Consider the following 5667-nt stretch of genomic DNA (forward strand, 5'->3'; position numbering starts at 1 on the left):
ACACTCCGCCACTAACCATTTTTTCATTTTCCCTTGTGTCTAGTCTTCTCTGCTTGGGGGAAGATGGGCCTAAAAAAAAATAGGCCAATCTACCCCCAAGGGGAGGGGGCAGAAATCGCCCAGATTACATTGCACCCTTTGGGGGGGGCGACCCTTGCCCAAGGGGCCACACCCCCACACAAAGCACACACACACACATAGTATCCCTGGCGCTATGGGGATTCTTCCCCCCTTGGGGACAGAAAGGCCTAAAAAATAGGCATATCTGCCCCCAAGGGGGGCAGAACTGCCCAAAAATACATGTGGGCCCCTGGGGGCGACCCTTGCCCAAGGGGCCGCCCCCCAACACAAAAAATAAAAACCAACAATAAAATCCCTGGTGTCTAGTGGATTTCTGCCCCCCTTGGGGGCAGATCGGCGTAAAAATAGGGCCAATCTGCCCCCAAGGGGGGGCAGAAACGACGATAAATACATTGCGCCCCCGGGGGGAGCGACCCTTGCCCAAGGGGCCACCCCCCAACACAAAGCACACATACAAACATATCTTTCTGGCGCTATTGGGATTCTGCCACCCTTGGGGGCAGAAAGGCCTAAAAAAAATAGGCCTCTCTGCCCCCAAGGGGGGCAGAACTGCCCAAAAATACATGTGGGCCCATGGGGGCGACCCTTGCCCAAGGGGCCACCCCCCAACACAAAAAATAAAAATCAACAATAAAATCCCTGGTGTCTAGTGGCTTTCTGCCCCCCTTGGGGGCAGATCGGCCTAAAAATAGGGCCAATCTGCCCCCAAGGGGGGCAGAAACGACAATAAATACATTGCGCCCCTGGGGGGAGCGACCCTTGCCCAAGGGGCCACCCCCCAACACAAAGCACACATACATACATACTATTTCAGGCGCTATTGGGATTCTGCCCCCCTTGGGGGGCAGAACTGCCCAAAAATACATGAGGGCCCCTGGGGGCGACCCTTGCCCAAGGGGCCGCCCCCCAACACAAAAAATACAAATCAACAATAAAATCCCTGGTGTCTAGTGGCTTTCTGCCCCCCTTGGGGGCAGATCGGCCTAAAAATAGGGCAGAAACAACGTAAAATACATGTGCCCCCAAAGGGGAGCGACCCTTGCCCAAGGGTCCGCCCCCCAACACAAAAAATACAAATCAACAATAAAATCCCTGGTGTCTAGTGGCTCTCTGCCCCCCTTGGGGGCAGATCGGCCTAAAAATAGGGCCAATCGTAAAATACATGTGCCCCCAAAGGGGAGCGACCCTTGCCCAAGGGGTCGCTCCCCCACACTAATATAACACACACACACATACTGAAATCCCTGGTATCTAGTGGGCATTCCTGCTGCCCGATCGCATCGCGATCGGGCAGCAGGAATGCTCAAAGAGACATCGAGGGAAAGGAAAACCCTTTCCTTTCCCTCGATGCCTCTCTCAGAGCACCCCCACCCCGCACGAAGGTGAAAAACTCACCTTCTCCCTTAGACGCGCTGGAAGCAAATGGCTTCCAGCGCGTCTTTCCCCCTTTCCATGAAATCAGCACGTGATCGCGCGCTGACGTCATGGGGGGGGTGGGGGGGGGCGTGAAAGGGGAAGGGATTCCCCTTTCAGCCCTGGCCTGGGGGTGTTGGGGGGTGGCCCTCGGGGGAAGCGCTAGCGCTTCCCCCGACTGCCAGTCCCAGGACGTAATGGTTACGTCCATGGCGCCACACGGGCGCTGCCATGGACGTAACCATTACGTCCCTGGCGGGGAAGGGGTTAAATAGCAGGCCACAAGGAGTCCTTGTGTCCTGCTATTTGATGGAGTTTTGTTTTGACCAATGACTTTGTGTTTCACCACTGCGCATATTAGTTGCTCAATGTTCACCAGTAGCACATGGTATGTTTTGTTCAGTTTAGCCGCCTATGGGCTTTGACATTGCATTAGCCATTACATTCTGTATTCTGCCTATTGGCTTTGACATGCTGTATCCAGTCTAGCCGCCTATTGGCTTTGACATTGCATGCCTATTGACTTTGACATGATGTATTCAATTTAGCTGCCTATTGACTTTGACATGCTATTAGATATTCTGCCTATGGGCTTTGACATGATATTATATATTGCATTTTGTATTCAGCTTAACTGCCTATTGGCTTCAACATGATATTCAGCTTAACTGCCTATGGGCTTTGACATGATATCATATATTACATTTTGTATTCAGCTTAACTGCCTATTGGCTTTGACATGATATTATACATTACATTTTGTATTCAGCTTAACTGCCTTTTGGCTTTGACATGATATTATACATTGCATTTTGTATTCAGCTCAGCTGCCTATGGGCTTTGACATGATATAAGACATTGCATTTTGTATTCAGCTTAGATGCCTATTGGCTTTGACATGACACTAGACATTGCATTTGATATTTAGGTTAGCTGCCTATTGCCTTTAACATGACATTGCATTTGATATTTAGGTTAGCTGCCCATTGCCTTTAATGTGGAGTTCTGTATTTTTCCAAGCTGTGTTTTTGCACCAGAGAACCAAGATGTTTTGCTCTCACAGTAGACTAGACCTGATAAGAGAGAGTGCATGGGCGTTGTTTCTCTTCCCTTGAGCTTGGGAACAGGAGTAGTCTTGGAGACCTGGCCAGTCTCCAAAAGGCTTGCTCAGTTTCCCGGGTCTGAGAGGAGGGGGCACACCTTTGTAACGAATGTAACAGGCTGCAGAGAGTCAGATTCGAATCTGCCGGACCTCGTGCTGGAGCTTGGCGCCAGTTGCCAGCATCCCGTGTGGGTAGATGACACTCTTTCTCGCGGCTGACAGGGGTCTCAGCTTGCAGACCTTAGAAAGATGTAGCTGTAAATAGTTCCTACACGGTGAAGTATTTGTTTTGCTTTGCATTCAATATCTTATAAATATAACCTGCTGTGTATATTGCAAACTGATATATTTTGTTTGATTAACGCGGACTTGAAAGCTACTAATTCGTCATTCATTCATAAACATTGTGGTTGGGGAAGAATAAAATAACAATAAAAGTCTTCTTTGACCTCAGAAGTGCATTTCTGTTGTGTTATGTTAGTGCTTAGAAACTAAATAAGAGGAAAGCACTACAATTGGTACCTGGAGTCGTGGGGTCGGTCATTAAGAGGTGATTAAAGGGGTTTGACGAGTTAGTAGATTTCTAAGTGCACACTTTAAAAGTGTAATTGTTTTTTGTTGTTTGGAGAATTACAGAAATTGTTTTCTGTTTGGAGAATCACAGTAGCACGGCAGACCATGTCTGAGAATACATGTGTTGATGAACTGCCTGATGGTGCTAAGAAAAACTGTGAATTGTTTTCTGTTTGGGGAATTACAGAAGAAAATGCATGTGTAGCTAAAAGGCCTGATGTTGTTTTGAGAAATAATTCCCGTTGTATATATGTAGAAAAAGTGTGTTTTGGAAGTAATGATGACAGAAAGGTCTGGATACCTTTATCTGCTTACAGAGAAATGCAGGAGAAATGTAGGAAGTTGGAACATGAAAATAGGAATTTACGTGAGCAAATTAGCCCGACTGAAAGTTATAAAAAGGCTGTTTTTGAAGAATCTTTCTTGTCCCATTCCAGTAATGAGGGGGTTAAGACAGCTCCGAGCTGCACTGAGTTTCCATGTGAGCCAGGGTTTTTGGCCGCCAAAATGCATTCCTTAACTGATAACACGGAGAGAGACCAGAATGTGATTTACGAGTTACCGTTACCGTTGCAAAATGCACAAGTAAAACGAAGGATTTTAGAGCAAGACACCCCGAGTTTCATTAGCTTGTTTGATTTTTGGAAAAAGAATAGCCCTCATTTGAGAGAAATCCTAACACTTTTGTACATGGTCACTGTGAAAAATAATATGCAGCTGCGCGCTTGTGATTTGGCAAATGAAATAATGCAGACTTTAGGTTTCTGCGCAGTGCAAGAAGGAAATACTTATGTATATTTAAATCAAGAACAAGGAAAGAAAATAGTGCCCCTAGCTAGAATCATACAATGGATCTGGTACTTGCAAGACAGGGCTAGAGTACCACAGGTAAAAGAATTATCAATGAAATTGTGTGCACCATTTGAATTCGTGTCTACTGAAGATAAAAAGCATGTTTGTTTTACTAATGATTCATTGACTGAAATGTTACTTTCTGGCACAGTAGAAGGAACAGCGTTGTATAATGTGTGTCAGATTTTAAAGCAAGAGCTACGTGAGATGTGTCATTTTTACGCTGATTTTTGGTTCTTTGATAATGTTTTAGCCACATGGCTTGTACCTAACTGGTTCAATTACCTTGCAGATGTTAATGAGAAAAATGCAGAGAGAGAAGTGTTCACCCAGAATTCTGCCTTAGTGGGGATGGCTATGTGGGTGCCCCAGAAATGTGAAAAGGCCACTTACAGGTGGGCAGAGATGAGAGAGATGCCCATTCCCCTAGATTTGATAAAAACTGTGCAGCATGCACAAAAGCAATCTGTCATGCAAGCAGTCACAGAGCAGTTGGGGAGAGGAAAGTTACCAGAACAGAAATGGCAAATTGATCAGGTTTTAGGGAGAGTGATTGCTGCAAATTACCAAGGAAAAATCGAAATTATGCTGATACCTAGAAAAGAATCTGATTCATTCATACAAATTGGAGACAGAATGGCCCAACTTGGCAAAAATGCAGTGAATGGAGGTTTGGTAAAGAAGGAGTCTGCCCCAGCCCTTCTGACAGTGCAAGAAAAGGGAAGCTGTGGTGCAGCAGATAAAAACCTCAGTACTGATGTGTGGGCTGAAGCCCCAAGTGACCCTCCAGAACCTGCAGAAAATATAACAAAGGGCCCCAAAAACGTCCTGCTGATTATAAAACAGGGAAAGAAAGAGGAAGGGTGCAGTTTAAATGAAAAATGTTATTTGCAAGAAAAGTCATACTTGTTTCTTTTGCAGATCCTACCACGTTTCGCCACTGTCCCTGAGTGTGCTGTGTGGTCCCCCTTCCGGTGTGTGCGTGTGGGGTCGGGGAAGGGACCGAATCCCCAACCTGAACCTGGCTGAGTAAAGTGCCAGCACCATGGATCCATTTTGCGCAAACTGCGCCTTCAGTTCAAGTTCAACTTGTTTGCTGTGTTTTTTTTTTTTTCCCCTCTCGTATGGAACTCTGACTTTTGCTTACCTTCCAGAAAACCTTTCAGGTGGACCGTGCACCTTTACATGAGCAGAACTCATGCCACATCAAATTGCTAACACTGTTGAATTAGAGACTCATTCAGAAAAAAAAAAAAAAAAAAAATTGCCCAGTCTTTTTTTATGTAGATGTATCTGATGTGAAAGGTCATGAGATCAATGTGTTAATTCACTTCTATTGCTTTACAGGGATTGCTTTGATCATTGAAATTTGATTTGCTGATAATGTTTTTTTTTTGTTTGTTTGAAATATGAGATATGTGAAACAAAAATTCATTGGTCAAAGGGCGGAATGTCCTGCTATTTGATGGAGTTTTGTTTTGACCAATGACTTTGTGTTTCACCACTGCGCATATTAGTTGCTCAATGTTCACCAGTAGCACATGGTATGTTTTGTTCAGTTTAGCCGCCTATGGGCTTTGACATTGCATTAGCCATTACATTCTGTATTCTGCCTATTGGCTTTGACATGCTGTATCCAGTCTAGC

The 5667-nt window shown here is 45.3% G+C and overlaps 1 long non-coding RNA gene across 1 annotated transcript; it reads left to right on the forward strand.

Annotated features, from left to right (window-relative positions):
* The first annotated feature begins 1795 nt into the window (after nt 1-1795).
* LOC138261929 (uncharacterized) lies at nt 1796-5295 on the forward strand. Its single transcript, XR_011199180.1, has 2 exons — nt 1796-2871; nt 4943-5295. It is a non-coding gene; the product is annotated as an uncharacterized lncRNA (long non-coding RNA).
* The last annotated feature ends 372 nt before the right edge of the window (nt 5296-5667 follow it).

The sequence above is a fragment of the Pleurodeles waltl genome, chromosome 10 (genome assembly GCF_031143425.1).
Source record: "Pleurodeles waltl isolate 20211129_DDA chromosome 10, aPleWal1.hap1.20221129, whole genome shotgun sequence".
Classification (NCBI taxonomy): domain Eukaryota; kingdom Metazoa; phylum Chordata; class Amphibia; order Caudata; family Salamandridae; genus Pleurodeles; species Pleurodeles waltl.